This window comes from Mustela nivalis (genome assembly GCF_964662115.1).
Source record: "Mustela nivalis genome assembly, chromosome: 2".
Lineage (NCBI taxonomy): Eukaryota > Metazoa > Chordata > Mammalia > Carnivora > Mustelidae > Mustela > Mustela nivalis.
Window position 1 is genome coordinate 23,016,089 of NC_139021.1, and position 20,921 is coordinate 23,037,009.

The 20,921-nt window shown below is 38.6% G+C and overlaps 1 long non-coding RNA gene across 6 annotated transcripts in view; it reads right to left on the reverse strand.

The window, feature by feature from the left end:
- The window catches only part of LOC309854415, a 74,284-nt gene extending 57,937 nt beyond the window's left edge, over positions 1 to 16,347 (reverse strand). For 2 of the 6 annotated variants that reach the window (XR_014306225.1, XR_014306226.1), the window contains exons 1-2: positions 16,301 to 16,347; positions 12,165 to 12,267 (exon numbers count right to left, since the gene is read on the reverse strand). This is a non-coding gene — a long non-coding RNA (uncharacterized lncRNA). Of the gene's footprint in view, positions 1 to 7,767; positions 7,932 to 8,156; positions 8,212 to 10,633; positions 10,955 to 11,745; positions 11,842 to 12,112; positions 12,268 to 15,616; positions 15,675 to 16,300 lie in introns of those variants that run through there. The other 4 variants (XR_014306228.1, XR_014306227.1, XR_014306229.1 and 1 more) reach the window with 4 other exon arrangements.
- Positions 16,348 to 20,921: the final 4,574 nt, after the last annotated feature.

Below are 20,921 nucleotides of genomic sequence, written 5' to 3' on the forward strand. Positions count from 1 at the left end.
ATAATTAAATGAGGTATTGCATACAAACCACCTCAAAGATTAAGTGACCCCCAATTTTAGCTAATGTGACATTGAATTTGAGTCACTTGGAATGGAACGTTTCATTCTATTTTCACTATTAAAATTTTAGTGGAATATCATTATAGAGAAATACTTAGGACATATATTATTCTTGGGTCATATACAGGATGCTTTAAATATTCCAATAACATTTTGTTATGTTCCAGGTGCTTAAAATTATATTTGCTTTTGAAAGATCAAAACTGATAGGTCAAACCATCTTCACGACAAATAATAATTCAATTTAAGACACAAGATAGAGTATTTTTTAGCTCATATACACACCCATACCTATTTGGTGAGAACACCTATTTGGTATGTCAAATCTCTTTTTCCTATCACTGCAATATGACTAACTAGACCCCTGGGGAAATACTCACTTTTTTTTTCTTTCTTTCTTTCTTTTTTTTTTTTTGCTATTTGCATGGCTTCCTATACAAAGTCCCACCCAAGACTTGTTCTCATATTACTTATATATATGAAAGGAATGCTTTCCATCACTCAGAAACACAGTAAAGCCCTCAAATATTTTTCCATGAGCCAACTCTTAAAGACCTCTTAAGGGAAACAAATATTAGAAAGAGAATGAATATTACAGATAGGCAGACAGGATGGAAATTAATGATGACTGATTCAAAGGGTAATATTAGGGGACCTATGGGAAAAAAAATTAAAAGAATGGATTCTCCAGGCTTCCTTGCCCTCACCCTCTACATTTCCTTGCCTCTCTCAAGTTTCTCTGCCATCCTTAATCTTGTTATAAAATTACTGGTCAAATATGGAGGGATGAGTAGAATAGAAAGCATTTTCTCATTGTCATCTCTCAATGCCATTGACTATCTGAATGATCACCATGTTCTTAGCTACTGCCCCATGGATCAAGTCCAAGGAAAGACATAAGAATTGGTGGAACAGTGCACTCAACTTATCTGTGTTTCAGAAAATGCCACTAAGCAATCCAAGTTTCCAGAAATTACTTTTTTTTTTTAAAGATTTTATTCATTTGACACAGAGAGAGATCACAAGTAGGCAGAGGGACAGGCAGAGAGAGAAGGGGAAATAGGCTCCCTGCCAAGCAGAGAGCCTAATGCGGGGCTCGAGCCCAGGACCCTGAGATCATGACCTCAGCCGTAGGCAGAGGCTAAACCCACTGAGCCACCCAAGCACCCCTTTCCAGAAATTACTTCTATGCAGATTCTTACTATTCTCCAAACTGGTACTTTAAGAAAATAGTGAAATGTATTGTCTTTGTTCCCATGCCTTTCTTTTCAGACTTCTGATATCAAATATTTTAAAGTCTTTAAAGGATTTTCCTGCCAGGAGAAAAAGTGATCTGATGAATTAATTCACATTGAAATCAGTGTGACTAAATGAGTTTATTCTCCCTGGGGTATATTTCAAGTGTTGTTTGAAAAGGATGAATCACTAATAATAAAACTTTAGAGAAATTTTATTGAAAAGAAGATTTCAGCCATCCTTAATTTTTCATCTTCTCTACCTATCCATAATATCTATTCACTTTTCTGTAGTTGGTTCCCACATAGTCCTTCACCTATATGTGCATAATCCTAAAGGCAATATTAAGTTTATTTTTCCTTTTCATTTGCTACTTGATCTATATGAAAATTATACTTAAAAGCACTTTTTTCTCATAGTTGTATCATGAGTACAGTTATGCAGATTGTAGGCAAATTGTAACTACTCACTTCAGCTTGATTGATCTTTACTTATTCCTTCCCTTTCTTAAAAGTATTACCTCCAATTGCCTCCTCTATTCTAATCCCATTTTACCTTTTAAGGCAATGAAGGGAAAACAAACAATCAAAGACAGAAAAAAGAAAAAGAAAATCCTCACTTGAACTTATTTGTATCTGAAACATAGAACAGCAAAATACATTTGCTTTATTTTTTTTTAAAGATTTATTTATTTATCTATTTGACAGAGAGAGAGAGAGAGAGAGCACAAGGAAGGATAGCAGCAGGGAGAGGGAGAAGCATGTTCCCTGCAGAGCAGGGAGCCCAACGCAGAGCTGGATACAGGGCTGGATCCCAGGACCCAGGGATCATGACCTGAGCTAAAGACAGATGCTTAATGGACTGGCACCAGGCCCTCCGTGCTTTAATCTCAATATTTAAAAAGTGAGTATTTGTTCACTGTTCATAGAATTTTATGAATGCTTGCTATTATTGAATATGAAATTCCTATCATGGAGAATTGTAGTCAGTACTCTTCATGAAAAAGAGAAAATAGATCGTGGGATGGTCTTATCCCATAGGGAAAAATTAGAAGAACTTTCCGATTATGTATGTCCATAATCTGTGTTTGTCAAATAATAGTTCCCAGGGAGGAGTAGAATAGGGGGGAGTAGAAATGGCATCTTGCTTTGGCTTAAACATCAGCTGTGTGATTTTAGCTAAATTATGGGAAATGTACACACATGTACCAAAAAATAATCTTGTCAAATATCCCATCCTTCACGATGGTACTAAAGATGCATTTGATGGGTTTTTAGTTCCCTAAATACTGTCCTCATCAGAACCTCTGTGCATTAGTTATAATGTTAATTTTAAATGAGACCAAACTCTTTCATTTCAGATTTTTCAAAGTTTATTTCTAAATGTTCATGGGATGCAGGAAAGATGTATGTTGGGGACAAGATGGTGTACCAGGATCTGAATTCACATGGAAGAAAAAAAATACAGATATTTATATGCCCATCACAGTTCAATCAAATCATGATTCCTGGGAGTGGGAGGACTAGAATCTACATTGTAACGTAATAACTGCTCCCTGGGTGGTTTTCATGCCTCTGTCTTACTCCAATACAGATCTAGAATTTACCACTTCTCGCAGCTACCCTCTGCTCCAGACCCTCATCATCTCTTCCTGGATAACTGCGACCATCTCCTAACTTGTGTTCTTGGCCGCTTTTACTTAATTATCAGAACAGCAGTCAGTGACCCTGACATAACACAAATCAGATCATGTCACCCTTCCACTCAGCACCTTCCCAAGGCTGCCCCTCTTGCTCAGAGTTCTATCTTCAAGTGCAGGACCAGTGAGAGGCTTGGCACACTCTGGCCCCTCATGAACTCACTGACCAAATCTCTTATTTCCATCCACCACTGATAGATCAGCCACCGCCTCGCTGGTCTCCTTGCTTCCTTTATCTTCAGAGCCTTTGAACTGTCTATTCCTTCTGTTGGGAGAACCAGAGTCCACTAGAACGTCCCACAGTGATGGAAATGTCCCCACACAGGGCTGGTAGCCACTGTATTTGAGCAGTATAGGTTAAGAGTTGTTACCCCTTAGATAGCCTCTTTTCTCTTCCCTTGTGGGTTTTTAATGTCACTCTACCTCAAATTCCAGCACCCTTAGTATTTTCTGTCCCCTTTCCTGATTTTATTTTCCCTTAGCATTTACTGCTACTTACTATACCTTATGTTTATTAATTTTCTATTTAGTGCGTTTGCTTCGCTACCATGTAAAGTTCCGCAAGAGTTGGGGAATTATTTTTCTTGTTTTGTATTGTTTTTATTTTGTTTTGTTTCCATTCACCGTTGCTTCTCCAAGAACCTAGAACAGTACCTGGCACAAAGGAGGTTGCCTCAAAATATTTGCTGAATGAGTGAGTAAATGATTAGTCACTAATACTTCGTAAAATAGTCATTATGGCATTTTGTTTTGGTAGTGACACTTGGTGGTAGTATTGGGAGAAATGATGGAATAAGTCAATAAGTCAAAATTCCTTACTCTTCTGAGTTTTGAAATACCCAAGCCCAAGGAGGAACTACCAGGATTTCAAGCACTAAGTCTTCCTGATATTGTAAATTACTACCCAGGCCTGTGCAATGTCGGTAGAGAAATTTTTCTCTAGCTGGGAGTGCACACTTTCTTTTTTCTCCAACTATTTATTTGCCAGTAAAAACAAAACAAAACAAACCTTTCAGGTTGGAGCCACAAAGAAATTCTCATTACTAAAAACAAGGAAACACACAAACACAAAGAAATTACTCCATGATCACTTCCTGTCTTAAAATATCACACTTACTCTCTAAGCCGCCACTACCTAGAAGTTTATTATCCAATGTTATGCTCCCTTATGTTGAGCTATATCACAAGAGAGAAATCAAATTGACAAAAGCATACATCTCTTACAAAGATGCATAGAATTTTATTATATCCAATAAAAGCTCTGAATGACTTCCAAAGAGCCTGAAATAATATATAAATTAAAATTTCAAAATAAATCCTTTGGCATTAACAGTCTGAGCGCTCAGGTGGTGTTTCTAGGAGGAATGGAAGAGCACGAGGGACAAACCACAAATTTTTCACCCAATGCTGGACGTGATCTTGCTAAGGAAATACTAGGGACGGAGCTTAAGTTTGATTTTATTTCCCTGAATACTGAATGCAGTACGTCTTTCATGGTTGGTCTTGAGAGAAGTATGCCAAAATGTACTGAATGTGCCTGTGATTGTCATAGGATGTGGGTAATCCCTATGTCTGCACTTGTAACCACGCTCACCCCGCCCCTCCCCCACCCAGGAAAAAAGAGGAAAAGTCTGACACACGCCATCAAGCTATTTTACCGTGATTACCAACAGGTTAAGCACGACCCTCTGAAGCAGACGGTCGATTGCCAGTCTGGTAGAAGGGAGTGTTATCCTTGCTCTCACCCACTGAATATGCTTTAGATACTTCTCTTGCCAGCTTATCACTCCAGGTTCATGCAGTGCCCCGGGTATCACAGAGCAACTGAGTAACTGAGGCCGTCAGACAGCCTCTCCTTTTCCAACCTTTCCCTTTGTACAGAAAACTTGTTCTGTTTTCATATAGTTCTCATTCAAGAACACAGCACAAGGGAATATGATGATGGGACCTTCCGACTCCATCAAAATTAAAATCGTAACAGTATGTAAGATAAATGATTAGCAATACATGTAGTTTCCAGAGTAAATCATGTCTGTTTTCACCACTTAGCATATTCTGGCATGAAGCAGAATCCTATTTTGTTGAGCCAAACAAAACACAACAAAAAATGTTAACTTTTTTTCATCTTAAACTGTCACAAATGTGCACTGCCCGGCATAGTCCGGTCACAGTGCCAGTTCACCTTGGAACTTATTTTTGGGAATCTGCACTTACTAAGAGTGGAGGATGCTTGAGGGCACAATGTCATTTATTGAAGCTTAAATGTGTTCAGATGAAATAGCCAGGTGTCATGGAGCAGAATAAGCAGGGAACAAGGAAACGGAGTTCAAGTTCAGCCCAGCCACTCACTGTGTCATCTAGGGCCAGTTTGAATTCAGGCTTCTAGGTCTTCCTCCTTTGGATGGTTAATTTAAGGATAAAATGTAACATAGATAACATAGCTGTTACCCTGTGGATGTTAATAACTCATGGATATCATTATCATCATTATCATTTTTAAATTGTGCAAGCAGTCTAGTTACAATGAAAAGGCATTTAAGAGAATGAATTCTTGGAGAACACAAGAAGGGGATCCACATCAAAGTGTGAACAGCAGTTGTATTTCCATGATAGAGAAGGCTTTTTTCTAGTTTCCACATTTTCCTGCATTTTCTTTAATAAATTTAGTTTCACCATTAAAGAATTGTTTCAGCTTCCCTAACTGCAAATTTCTTCTAAGATTACTGATGTGCTCCAGTAGGAAAAGATAATCTAAATTATATACCGGTTTACATGAAATGTGGAAGTACTTTTTAAACATTTCATATGAGAAAAATGTCCAATTTAATTTGCCAGTCTCGTTCCCTCCTTAACGTTTTTTAAATCCCCCTGAATCTGAAGGAAAACTAGCTCTGACTTAGAAGTGAAAATTTTAAAAGACCTATTTGACAAAGAAATGTCACTTTTTATAAACAAAAAGTGTTTATAAAAAATTTTCTTCTTTGAAATGAGAAGTTCCTTTTTCACCAAGATTGAACAAGCTTCTATCCTGAAAACCACAAGATCTGAATAGAAAGTCTGAGCAAACCATTCTTCGTGTTCTAGTCCCTGCCTCAAAACGCAGCGAGTTAAAATTTTCACAAGCAGCAACTCCCAATTCAGTGAAACCGTACAGATTCACACCTGGAAATACTCCAACCCACATTTAAGATCACTTCATTTTTCTATGTTTAGGATTCAGAAATCGTGTTTTTTTTTTTTTTTTTAAGTGGGAAACTTTCCATAGTGAATATATGATTTCTTACGTGCATATTGTCTTATAGGGGCCTCAGGGAAACTTCCCGCCGAGATTTCGCCCGGCTCATGTTCTGCCATTTCCCCCTATTCATTTCTCCACCCAAGCTCATTTCTCTTTCACCTGGTTTATTTATTTATTCTTTTTTCTTTTTGGTTTTTTCCTTTGTGGAAGATGTTACAGTGTGTCTTTGAGTTTGAAAGAAAGTTTAAAAAATGGAAAGAAACAATGGAAGAAAGAAAGGCAGGAAAGGGGGAAAGAGGGAACAAAGAAAAAAGAAGAAATCCAAGAGAAAAAAACCTTTTCCTCGTTCTTTCTGCTCGTGATTATCTCAGCCTTCAGTGGCTGGCCAGCGCAGACTTGCATGTGGACTAGAAAGCCTTAGTACAAAGATTCAGTGAAAATCTTCCAGGAGGTGAGGAAAACGGACTGCCCTTTGTACCTTCTTACCCCCACAGCAAAAAGACAAACAGGTCTTCTTCAACTCCTCCATTTTCAATCTCCTCAACTCCACTATGACTATGAGGCAGTGCTCTTCTCTCAAAGGATTCCCCCCCACACACACATCCACACCCCACCCCCGACCCCTTGGGGCACCATCATTCCTGTCTCTGTGGCGTTGAGGAAATGACAAAGTCTTGTTTTGCCCATTTTTTCAACCTTTGCATCATACTAAGACACCGAGTGAGCTCTCTTAGCCCTGCCCCAGAAAGTGCCAAATAACTCCTTCAGCACACGGAAGGGGGTGTATTTTCCCTTCGCCACTCTATTTATCATATCTTTCCTTAGGAGAGAAATCTAAATATCCCTAGTCACCTGGAGTCTTCCACGGAATGGAAAGAGCTTCGCTAATATTCTCCACAGAACCCTCTGATTTCATTCACAACGTGACACAAGAGCCCAGAGTTGTACTTTTTCGGCCATTAATCCTCCTCCCAACATGAAGCAGTCATTAAAGTGGTTACTTACCAGCTCTCACTGGTGAATAGGACAGAAAGGAGTAGAAAGGAAAATTGGCAGGGTCCGCGACAAGCGATAGCCACATCTGGGAATAAAGACCCTGCTCTTCTGACTATTGGGGAAATATTTCCCCCGTGTCAACACGCAGCCCACGGGGCAGAGGTAATTTTACCATTTTATGACCTACTGTACTTGGCATCTGTTCTGGCACGGGCGACTGCGTCTATTTTGGGGATCAGTTGTGTATTCCCAGATTGCCATTTTCCTCTGCCTTTCACTCTGTTAAATATTCTACAGTATATTATCACTTCATTTTACTTCAGTTATTTCCTCTGACAGTGGTGTGGGGCAGTCTGGACTCGGAGTCACTTCCTCTCTCAAACTCAATCTGTCTAAATGTCAAAAAGGAAAAATAAGTAGAACTCTTTAAAATCCCAGCAATCTGGCATTTCTGAGGAAATATTTGATAGGTGTTGCATTTCTGAAGCTCTGTTTGCTGGAGGCAAGGGCAGGGAGGGGAGACACAGGGGGTTGAAAATACTGTTACATTCGTGTTTAGCTTTTTCCCAAAAGTGACATTTTGTTCTTAAAAGCCCCAGCTGAAAAAGCAGAGGCTCTGTTGACATGAAGATTTGTTTGTTTGCTTGTTTAGAATAGTACTTCTCTCCTCACCTTCACTCACGGAGTCAAGATCTGAGACACCTGCCAAGGAATGTGGGCAAATGACTTAGTCAACAGTTTGATAGTGTTCACAAGGCCGAGAGATTGTCTGTGATGTCTCTCCCCTTCCTCTCCCCTCCTTGGTTGTCTCTTCCTCCCCCCTCCCCTTTCCCCCAACTCTCTCTTTCCATCCTGAAGGATTGTCAAATCTCATGACGGGAAAGGACAAATCTTGGAGAAGGCCTTGTTGAAGGTTTTGCTACTTACTTTTTATGGTGGCATTGAGTATTTTCAAGCCTTTTCAGACCATCTTAAGTAAAGGCTATCAGGAGAGAAATTAGACATGACTTCACTAGGTCAACAAAATTCAGTGATAACGTCTTACTCTGTGGAGGACTATCTGACATTAATGAAATGTGCTACCTAACAGGACGTCTATTGAGTAATATTCAAGAATGCTCCTGGCCTTGGAAACAGCAGTGGATCTACCAATAATGCTGAATAACACGCCACACAGAAACAGGATGTGTCTGTTGCACCACAGATTTCATAACTTTTAAAAGTCAGGGTAGCCTTTTATTCCTTTCGTTGTTTCAGAAAAATAAGGGGGGGGCGGGGGTAAGGATAGTGTGACAGCAAGGTTGGTGTGAGGGGGAGAGGAGGGCGGGGCATATAAGGTTGGTTGAGAGCCCACAACATGTATCAGGCACAAAGCTAGGCTTTTAATAGATAATAATTCATTTCACTGTCAGGCCATCTCTGGGAGCTGTTTTTCCCTGCATTTTAAAATTGGAGAAACTGAGGCTTAGCCAAAAATAACAATTTGCCTAAGATTACAACACTAATAAATAGGAGAGCCAGGATTTTTTTCCCCTTCCTTATTGCTAAAGTCCATGCACTTTCTATAACTCTGAACCTGGATCTCAAATTTGTGTTGACCTGGCTTTTTCTTCTACCTTCTCCCCCACCCCAGTCTCTCCCCTCCCCCCTCCTCCTCCTCCTCCTCCTTCTTTCTTTAGAGGCTTGCCTGCTCTCTAAGGTTTGTAGCAGATTGTCAGCCTTCAGAATAATTGCCCACTCATCTGGCTAGAATGCATGCAAGGCAAAAGGAAAATGTATTCTGGGTTAGGAAAATCATCACTTATTTCATTTTCTGTATCCCAGGGACAAAGGCATTTTGGCAAAAAAAAAAAAAAAAAAAAAAAATTGGGGGTAGTCTAATAAATATTTTCAATTCATTTATAAGTTGAAAACAATATTATGAAATATTTGAAAACTTTAAGCTATTTTGCATTTAAGGACATTATCATCACTAGATAGTTGTTGATTTTTAAGCATTGGAAAACAAAGAGGCTATATGAAAATATCAGCCAAAATCATGTATTCAGTTTCAGAAGATTACAAAATAAAATGATCTTTTTCTGTATTTAAAAAAAAAAAAAAAAAAGGAATCTGTTGCTTTGAAAATACACAGAATTTCCCGAGTTCAATTCATAGGAAGTATGAACCTGGTTTTTAGTAAGTCATTCAAGTATGTTTTTAAATCAATGAAATTCCGACAGAATTTCATATTTTTTTCAGGTTTAATAGGGTTTTGATCAAGAATTTAGGGTCTCTTCCTACTCTTCCAATGTGGGGTTAATTTCCAGAAGAACTGCGGATAATTCAGTTATCTTTTCTGAAAGAAACAGGGTTGTCTGTTGTTCTTTGTGAGTTATTCCTTAATCCGACAGGAACAAGCCTCTTCCTTTAGACTTGCCTGGCAGAAGCTGGATATTCGAGCCTAATTTTTGGTTCTTTTATCCATCCATCTTCCTCAATGGCATGCCTGTACTCTGGATATTTTCTCTTTTATTGGAAGCATTCTGTGTCTACATGTTCAGGAGACCATAGTTTAGCTTAAGAAGGGCAGAGGCAAGGATCATAGAGAGATCTGACCCTTGTATACCGTATACTCTGTGACAAAAAATATTTCTTAAGAAAACTCCAATAACAGAGACATTTAGTCTAATTTGGCCATAACATTAAGGACAAGGCAAGAGCAATTTACCCCATTACTTCTACTTTTACTTTGATTAAAGGTGGTCTCTTTGAACACTCTTTAGTATCTTCTGATGTCATACCTAAACATTTTTTTAAATTAAATTTTTTTAAAAAAATGCATGATGAAACAAAAACCCTAAGACTTCAGATAAAATAATTCCAGAAGGCTAATGATGCTTTAGACCCCAATCATTAACATATAAAAAGACTCTACAAACAGGAAAATATAGACTCTAGAATATTGAATTCTCCCTGACAATGTGGTGCAATGTGTTTTGGATAATCTTGGAGGTAGCCCTGTGTTATAGACATGGAAACTCAGTGTATACACATACAAACACAATACGGTTTTAGGTACCACACAGAGACATACATAAATGTCATATATGTATGTGCGTATTTTATATATACAACATCTTATTGTTAAGGCAAATAGAATTAGGAACCAAATAGTGAGCTTATTTAGTGGATATATGTACTCTAAAGATGCATGGCTCTGTGTCGAATATCAAGTAGGAGTTATGTTTTCCTAAAGTCACTTACTGGAACAATAAAGTTGTTTTATCAAACCATCATTAAGAAGATACCTCCCTCATCCATACACCATCAGCCAAAAAGTAGTAGAGAATTCTTTGTTCCTAGCTGTGTCTCAGGAATTTGCCCACAAACCAGAGGGGCAGGGACATACCATTTCCATTTTAAACGTTTATTATTTTTTTCCAATTTGCACGTTGAAATGAGAGGGCTGTATGAATAGAAATTTATGTTCCTGGTATAATTCTGGTAGATATCATTCCAGTGATATTTTCCATTGTATTTTATTTCTACCAGTTACTCAGAATTCTTTAGAAAAGCCACACTGCACTCATTAGCCAGCCTCCAGCAAGGAGGAGAAAAAGGCCACGGTTTTCTATCAGATTCATAGAAAATGGTTCGTTTCAGGGAAGAAAGAACCTTAAAGTATTTGCCAAGAATGTAAAATTCCTGGTGTAGCTGGAGTTCAAGCATCTTCTTGGTGATTCCTGTGTAGGGGGCGAACGTGAAGTAGAAAGTGAAAGATGAAAAAAAGAAGAATAGTGTATATTTCAAGGGAGCTATATGGGGAAACCGAACAGCCATGATGATCTGTGGCAGATCACCTAGCGTTATGCCTGGGGATTATATGTGACCTCAGGTGTTCCTGAAACCTGGATTCTATTATTTGGAACTGCAATCAAATTGGGTTTCGCTCACCTGCTGTATTTGCCAATATCTGCCGGCTGCCACAAACTGTGCTGGGTGCTAGGGGTACAGGAACAAGTGTCTGCTGTCACAAAGATCACACTCTTGTGCAAGAAAAAGCAGTTAAACAGAATGTTCTGATTGGAAGCCGTAAATGAGAGAACAGCTTGTGCTAAAAGCACTAAGTCCAGTGAGGTTAAAGGGGATGATCCAAGAACACTTCGCAAAAGCATGACACCCCTACCGAATGTTCTAGGATCCATAAAGAAGGGAAGGGTATACCAAGCTTAACCAGGAGGAAAGATCAGAAAACCTCAAGTGGTTGATGGGTACAGGGGTGCGGGGTGCCTTGCTTGGGAAAAGGTGAGAGAGTTGGTCCTAAATGGTAGACAGGGGTCCGATTGGTCCCTTGCATACCCCAGTCTGGGAAGCTTTGAAGGTCGATTGAAGGATTTTAAATAAGGCAGTGACATGGTCCGATCACTTTTCTTCCTCAATATGATTAAAGGCAGGGTGGAGAAGCGTGGAAGGCGGCACTAATTCTTCATAAGGGAGACAGATTCATCTTCATATCCATTGTTCAGAGCAAAGTCACCAAAGAGGTGGAGGCCCACACGTGGTTTCTTGTCAGGAGCATTTATTATCAGAAAAAAAAAAAAAAATCTGCTCGGGAGTTATTCACGAATGGCTATGGAAGAATCACACACACTCTACGTTCTCAGCTCAGATTGCTGTCCGGCCTCATTGATCATTTATCTTTGACCCCCCACCCCCACCCAGCAAAGACCAGTTCTGCTTCCTTTGAGTCTTAATATGACTCAGGACCCAATATCTCATTTCTCCTAACACCCGAGTAAATCCAAAAGTCAAAATGATTTTTCAGGAGAAATCAATTTTTAATATGTTTGTTCTTTAATTAAATGTATCATTTTGTTAGCAGAACGAACATAATGACTTACCTTTATCTACTTCTTTTCCTGTTTGGGGATGTGAAGGTGGGACATATCTTACTTAAAATGGCTTTAGGCAAAGCTGTTTCCACTTTTGGCGGTCCTTCAGGACCACACGCTAGCATCTCTGTCCTTATCACTGCAGCCTTATCAGGTCTTGGTTTCTAACAGAAATCAATACATAAGCATTTGTTTAATATATACTTCTTTTTCTAAGGCCATGCAGCACAGTGTCCTTGCTCTTAAAATGGTAGCCTCACTATATCATTTACCAAAATAAATTAATGTTTGTGTAATTCACTAGAAAACTCGGTATCTTAAAATTTGTAAATTCATCCGTGAGGTTGGAACAGAGACGTGACCTTTCAAAGTGCCCCTTTACTAAGAATATCGCTTCTTTAGTTATGTTTCTTTTCTGTCCCAGAAAATGTGTTTTCTTCGTTTTGAAGAGAATGCCATAACGACTTTGCTGATCGAGTCAGAACACTTAAGTCAGGCCCCTTAAGAAGGTAATTGGGAAGATGTGATTATGTTTAAAGGTAGAAAGGTAGCTCCCAAAGGTCAGTATTTTCAGTAATCATACTTTCTAATTAGTTTTCCAAACCATTCTTATTTGCATGAGAATACAAAATACGGGTGGCATATTTACTTCATGCACCAAATAGGACTTTTTTTCTGAATCTTATTTCTTCTTCCCTTGACTCTCTCTTGTGCTTCTGTACTACCTCATCCTGTTCCTCCACTTCCCTTTTGATTGTCTCTTCCCCTTTTCAATGAGTTTTTTAATGTCATTGTGCAGTTAGTAAAAATATCCAGAATGTATAAGACTCCATGCTAGGAACTTGACACATATTATCCCTTTTGATCCTCACATAAAGCATGCAAGATGGGTATTACATCTCCATTTTTTTTTAAACAAAGAAAATGAAGAATAGTTAAGCAATTTTCCCATGGTCATAAAAAACAGACAGGCTCATCTGACTCTATACCAATGTGCTGTGTGTTCCAACCCTTCCCCTCCCAAAGCACGATCACTTACACCATCACATTTTTGTAAATCTTTGTTAATTCAGCATATCGTATGAGCTCCTCTGTTTGATTTCTTAAAAACCTTTTCTAATTTCTTCCAGTTGAACTAAAATAACTGGAATGGGGGGTAGACTGGGTACCAGGCACTATTCCAGGCACTAAGGATGGCAAGAAGGCTAAGGCGTTCAGCCTAGATCCCTGACCTCTTCACATCTGATTGCTCAAGTCAGTGTCTCCCTTGCCCTTCATTCATGCCATATTCTTTCTCGTTCTCTTACACTTATTCTCCATATCCTGTCACAAGTTCCCTTTCATGTTTTCAAATTATATTCTTCTTTCAAGGCCTAATTCAAAACTCACTTCTTCCATGAGGTTTCCCTGGTCTTTGGTGAAATTGTTGCTACCTCCTACTTTACTCTTGGTATCTGCTTGTCTCCTATCTGTTCTTTTGGTCTATCTCACCAGCAAGATTGTAAGCTGTGTTGAACACAGGAACTTGGGCGCTCCCTTTTTTCCCCCGACTTCTTACATAGCACCCAGCCTGCAGTAATTACCGAGTTAATCATCCTGTCTATCCATTAGCAGTAGGCAGAGAAAGCAATAGTGACCTGATAGAATCTGACTCATAGCCTAGAATTACTGGAACTTTCTCTCCACATTGCTGAGTAGAGAGCCTTGGCCAGTATCATGAATCACAGAATATCATCAAATTAATCCTCCCCATAAGAAAACAAAACATTTAAAATATTAAAAAGTCTTATAAATCATAGAAGGAGGCCTCATGAAACATGGGCCATGCTCCTAGCCGTAACATTTCCAGAGCTTGCATAAGCCAATACACATTGTCTTCACCTAGAGAATGAAAATAATTATGTCTAGCTATTAAATTTGATACATGGAAGGCCCAGAATTAAAATTCTTATGACTTAAGTTACTTTAAAATAAAAAGAAAAATACAAAAAACCTCTTGGCACCCTCACTGTAATACTGTTTTAAATCAGGCAGTTTTCTCTATGAAATTCGCTGAGAAGATGGCTTCTGAGATAAAGAAAGCGTGTGGCAGTAAGACTCCAGTTCAACAGCGATGAATAAACGCCCACTGTGGCAATGCCACATGCAAAGCTATAGGGGATAAAGCTTGAGCAAGACAGCCTCCCTGAATTCTAGAAGGGATGGTCTTAATGCCTCCTATTGATATTAGATATTCTGTGAAGAGTGTTATCGGGGTAGGGAGTGCTGTGGTGTTTGAAAAACTGCCCTGGGGAGAGGAGTCTCCACATTTATTCCCACAACACAGATCTCACAGGGAGGATCTGAGAAAAGTTGAAGAACATTAAAATCTTACAAAACAACTAACCTTGATGTAGATATTATTATTATTTTCCTGTCCCCGCTCTCTCTGGAAACAGTGGAACTCTGGTGCCCTTTAAGTGAAAAGGTGCTCCAGGAGGTATATATAACCCCACTGGCAAAAACAAGATTCCAGGTAGGTCAGGGAACATAGTTTGCAGATTTTCTGATAATGCTATCAGCTGAAATGTCAGTTCTAAGTACAGAATCAAACATCATTCCAATATCCTGCCGGGTTATCTTTCATAGAATAAGAGAGCACTTGCATAATTAAGCCTCAGGTTAGAGCTAGATTATATTCACTGCCCTGAATTTCTGTGTAGAATATGGGAAGACGGGCAAGATGAGCCCTTCTTCTTTGGGCAGTAGAGCTCCGGATGTGCCCACGAGCGTTCCCATGTTAAATGGCCACACAAGACACGCAAGATGTCCATCCCTTGTGTCTTTGCACAGTACATTAACCACAGTAGGTTTTCCTCTGGTTCTAGATTGTCAGAGAAATGAATTTAATCGACTCTAAAAGGGGCCAGCAATAAGGCTTTTTTGTGATTGAGTTCTACCGTTTTTGCCTGGTAAGAGGGATTATACCCTTTCATGTGGCTGCGAAGTAGATGTTATGCTTGAGAAGAAGTTTCAGCCATTTCGAAACATGTCTTTTCTTTCCCAGTGACCCTCCTGCACTCTCCTGTTAAGATTCTGAAATAAGGAAGTTAACAGGCTCGGAGATCCCACTGTTTCCTATTTCTATTTCCAGTAATAGCTCTCAGGGCTGCTTTGTCACCAAGACTCACAGAATTGAATGTGATTGCAGCAAAAGGTACTAGGAGTAGAAAATGAATTCCTTATGTTGAAAGGAGAAAAATGTGTGGGTGCTTTAGGAATGAGGTTGTAGACAATGGTGGACTTTTCAACAGCGTATTACAAAGGGATGGCAAAACTGACAGATGATCAGGCAATTGACATAATTTTTTGAAAATAAAAAAGCTGATTTTTCCAATTTATTATGGCTTTCATGAATTTTCCCTTTAAACGGCTGCTTATATTGCTTATGAAAAATTTACGTGCAATCTATTTTGATGTGTTTTGTCAGTAAAATTTCATAAAGCAATATGAACTCATATAAAGTCAACTTACCTTGTAGTTTTTTTCTCCAGGAAGTCAAAGTCCTTGGCTCCAATCTTAACCGATGATGCTTATTTTTTAAAAAGACACCCAATTATCGATGGCTACTCAATCAAAATTGAAATGGAGATGTCATTTGAGAGTTGGATGTTTAGTGACCTAACGAATTCAGAGAAAACTTTTGGGAATTTGGACAATTATCTCTCAGAATGTGCCCTATATTTTAGTCCAGGGCATATATCTAAAATACTTTGTGTCATCTTTCTGCCATAACCAAGCTTTTCTTTTTCTTTTTTTTATATTGAAACTTTTCAAAATTTGAGAATATATTCAGTGGCGTTGCATGCTACACAATGGTTAGGTTAGAAATTCAGCTTAGAAAATCAAAACTTCCATGTAGAAAAACGATCAGTTAAAGCTTCTTACATTCCCCAGGAATATAATAAAGTGTGTATCCTTTATATAAACAGCCTTCTACAATAAATATACATATGTATACTACAGAGTTCAGTATTTGAAAGTGAATGTGTTTTTTTTTTAATTGTGGTAAAATATACATAATCCTTGTTAAATTTACCATTTTAACCATTTTTAAATGTACAGTGCAGTGGAATTAAGTACATTCACATTGTTGTACAATCATCACCACCATCCACCTCAAGTTTTTTTTTATCTTCCAAAACAGAAACTACATACCCATTAAGCAATAACTCCACAGATGCCCCCACCTTCGGGCAACTACCATTCTACTCTCTGTGCATTTGATTATTCTAGGTGCCTCGTGTTCTAGAATCAGACAGTATTTGTGTTATTGTGACTAGATTCTTTCTCTAAGTATAATTTCCTCAATTTTCATCCAGGTTGTAGCATGTGTCAAAATACCTCTCCTTCTTCAGGCTAAATAATACTCCACTGTACGCATAGACCACATTTGTCGATCCATTCATCCGCCAATGACCCTTTGGGTTGCTTCTACCTCTTGGCTGTTGTGAATCAATGCTGCCTTGAACCTGACTATACAAATGTGTGTCAGAGTTCTTGTTTTCAATCCTTTTGAGGACAAATCCAGAAGTGAAATTGCTGGACCATATAGTAATTCTATTTTTAATTTGCTACGGAACCCCCATCCTCTTTTCCATAGAGGCTATACCATTTGACATTCCCACCAGCAGTGCACAAGGATGCCAGTTTCTCCAATCCCTGTCAACTCTTCTTTTTTTTCCCCCCATTCTATTTCTTTCCTTTTTTCTCCCCCTTTGGTAATAGCCATCCTAATAGTAGTATTTCATCATGGTTTTGATTTGTATTTCCTTAATGATTTGTGATATTGAACATCTTCTTAGTCATTTGTGTATCTTTCTGGGAGAAAGGTCTTTTCAATTTCTTTGCCATTTTTAAATCAGGCTATTTGTTTTTGTGTTGTCAAATTGTAGGTAAATGGATACATTTTGGGGTTGTTTTTAATTTTTTTTAATTTAAATTCAATTAGCCAACATACAGTACATCATTAATTTTTGATATACTGTTCAAAGGATGTATTTTTAATTACAATATGTACATTGGAATAAGTCAAATGTATATGATCCCATTATAATGTATTCTGAGAAAATTCTGATTCAGGAACTTGAGGCCTATTGACATATGACAAAAACGTCCAATGCTTTAACATTATACCTGGTGTTCTCAATAGTACAGAACACATAGTGGGAAAAGAAGAGATCTAAGTAGAAGAAGAAAGAGGCAGAAACCACTGAATGGCTCATTCAGGCAAATTTGCCAATCGTTACATGAGTTTTGATGGGTAAGTTACAGATTGGGGAAGTGAATGACTCATTTTTCCATTCCTGATGCTTGTATTACAAAAGATATTGTATGCGTTCACCTACTTATCAGCAGTGAGCACCTGAACATAATAGATTGTTTGGGGAGTATGCTTTAATGTCGTCAAGCCAGGCTGACTTCTCAGTTGCTAGGCTGTGCAGAAACAGCCTCAGACTGTCTTCACAGAACAGGTCACTGTGACCTCTAGTGTTCTGACTCCACCTCTGAAATCCCTCCTCTAGCTATGGAAGTTCTGCCAAACCCTCTTGACAGTAAAACCTACAACAGATTAGTCTGCCGCAGCCACCCGCTGTTGCTACTGGTGCTGCTGTGGTTTCCCTGCTGTGTCCTACTCAACTTTGTCTGGCCCCAACTTGTCCATTAACTTGTTTCTTCTGCCCACCCTGCCTATGCTTTCTTCATTTCAACACCCCCTACAGCAGTGCTTGCGATCCCTGCTGTCATCTGTGCTGAGCACGTGTGCAAGTCACAGGGACCTGTTGCAGCAGACACTGTTGGGAACTGGGCCGTGTTCCAGAAAGTGGTTGTAAGGGCTCCTTCTTCGTTTTTAAGAATAAATGAGGCTCAGGGATGATGCTGATGAAATTGTTTAGAAAAGTGGATGTGGTGCCTCTGTAGTAGGTCTAGGTCCTACATTAGAAGGATTGGACGGACTTGCCTTTCAAGTCTGGGCGGATGCACATTTGCAAGGATGCCCCGAGGACTTTCTACTTTAAACACATATAAGGCAAATCCCATTTTGAAAACTCCAAGAGGTTGTTTATTTTGCCAACACTATGAAGGTTTTTCACTGATTCACAGATTTTTTTTTTTCTAACCAAATGGAAATCATGCAAGTTTTTTCAGACTTTTCTCTGTTATATACTTGAAACACTGTCTATCACACATTCCTTTCTTTATTCAACACACAGTTCTGGAGTGCTTCAAAGGTACCAGACACCGTGCTAAGGAATAGGAAGCAAAGCATCATGGTGAATAAGATTATGTTCCTTGGAGTCATACATGCTTACATTGTATCCCAGCTCTGCCACTCCCTAATGGAATCCAGGGCAAGTATCTTGACCCCATTAGTACTCATTTGCGTCACTTGTAAAATGGTGAAAGTGATAGCACCTTTCATAACACAGAATAACATAGTGAGGGGTATCGGCATGTATGTATGTAAACTACTTAGCGTGATGCATGGTACAGAGTAGTAATTTAATAAATGTTTGAAATTATACTACTTAGTCTTACTCGGAGAGGTGGAATATGAAGTTTTTATCCTCAAGTAATGCATCAACTCCCATGGAGACAAGCATGGACTATATTACAGGACAGTATAAGTACTGTAGGGAAGATAGTGAGATAGAAGCTGTAATCAGGGGGCGGGCTATTTAATTCTGCATGGCAGTAGGGAGTACGGAAGTGTTTGTGGTTGGCATCTCAAAGGAGATGTTACTTGGACTGGAACTTAGCAAACAAAAAAGATTTTGCTAAATCTTTCAATGTTGTGATTTTTTTATTTGATGTGTTTCTCGACATGTCACTTCAGCCTACAGTGTCCTTTCTCCCTTCCGTTCTAAAGCCTGAATTTTATCAGTCTCTAATCCTTCAAGACCCTGTTTAAATGTCAAGTCTTCCTTGATTCCTTCCCCGATGAGTGAGTAAATTAGACATTCCTTGAAGGTATACTTGTATGCTGGGGACTGAAAATAATTTTTCTTATACAGAAATTTATTTTGGCAAGAGAATTACTATAGTGGAATATAACCTGTATTAACATGAGCGCCATCAATCATTCTCTGAGATGAGTATGATAAACATTTCCATTTTTGATCCAATTAAAGCTAGTGGAGCTGGAAAAAAACATATGGACTCCTTTTCTTTTTTTAAGTGGTATAAATTTTCAAGGCATAACTACTCAACTGATTCAGAGACAATAATATGCCAGTGGAGTTTGGATGTAATCTGCTGATATAACATAAAGGTCTTAGAACAATAAACAAAACCCATAATATAGGGAACTGATGGCATCAGGATAATTAGATCCATCAGTACATTTAGTAACAACGAAATGAAAGAAAACCACAACCCAGCAAGCTAGAGGCATATTGCTGGTCCCTTTTTGCTAAGTATCCAACTAGATAATATTCCGTGATAATGAAAATAATCAGTAAAGTTTACTGCGTAAATAACCAAGGCAAATTATACCTAAAATAATTCCAGAAAAATAAAACCCAGGAGGCAGTACACAACGTCCACCCAAATTTCTATCTTCCACAAAGTATTGCCCAAGTCCTAGTCCTGAAAATCCAAATACTGGCTCCAACAGAGACAGGATCAGCATTCAGATATGAAATGATAAACATGCACCATAAGGGTTCTAACAAAAAGGCACGAGAATCTGCTGTATCGAACGTTCGCCAACAAAACGGAAGATGGAAAAGGGGGTGGAGAGAGCTGTGGGGGTTAAAGTAGCCATAAAATGCAGCATAGACATTTTTGCTTTGGAAATCAATGGATGGTAGATTGAATTTTACAGAAGCCGCAAACTGGCTATCTGATGTATGAATGTGGTCTGTTGACATAGTTTGTGAAATGATTTTTAATTAGAAGATCTCACATGAGAGACCAGATTTCTTTTTCCATTTCAAAATTAGAAACATCCAAACACAGATATTTGTATTGGTCACACCCTTACCTCCTTTAACACTTCACTTTGTTTAGTGTATCAGACGTTAATGTTAAATAAATCTGGCACCTCTGAGCCTGTATTTATCCATGTAATAACTGGCATAATTTAAGTAGAAGCTGCCTTCATTGGACAGTTCCCACATCCTCCAAACTACCTCAACCCCCAGTCCTCATATGTCGCACGCTCTTTCTTAGCGTGCCATTTAAAAACATCAGTCTTGGGGCACCTGGGTGGCTCAGTGGATTAAAGCCTCTGCTTTCAGCTCAGGTCATGATCCCAGGGTCCTGGGATCGAGCCCCATATCGGGCTCTCTGCTCTGTGGAGAGCCTGCTTCCTCCTGTCTCTCTCTGCCTGCCTCTCTTGCCTACTTGTGATCTCTGTCAAATAAATAAATAAAATCTTTAAAAATAAATAAATAAAAACATCAGTCTTGTTCTAACCACATAGAAATCATACAAGAATCAATAAATAAACAAAATAAGTTTTAAAATAGCTATTTTAAAATAAAATAGCATAAGTTTTAAAACTTAAAACTTTATAAAAGCCCTTAATACAGGGGTTTTATATACGCTAGTATCTGTTTTACAAAAGAGAAATTTGAGGTTCTGGTAGGTAAGTAAAGGCAGTTACCTTAAAAAAGAACCTAAGATTTAGGCCATGATTTATCTGACCTCAAAGCCATGCTCTTCACACTTAGAATCTTAGAATTTTTATTAAGATATAACATGAGTATTTTTATCTGTGGAAAAGCTGGATTAAAATGTCTTTATAAAACCAAGGCTTTATTCATCTTAAATC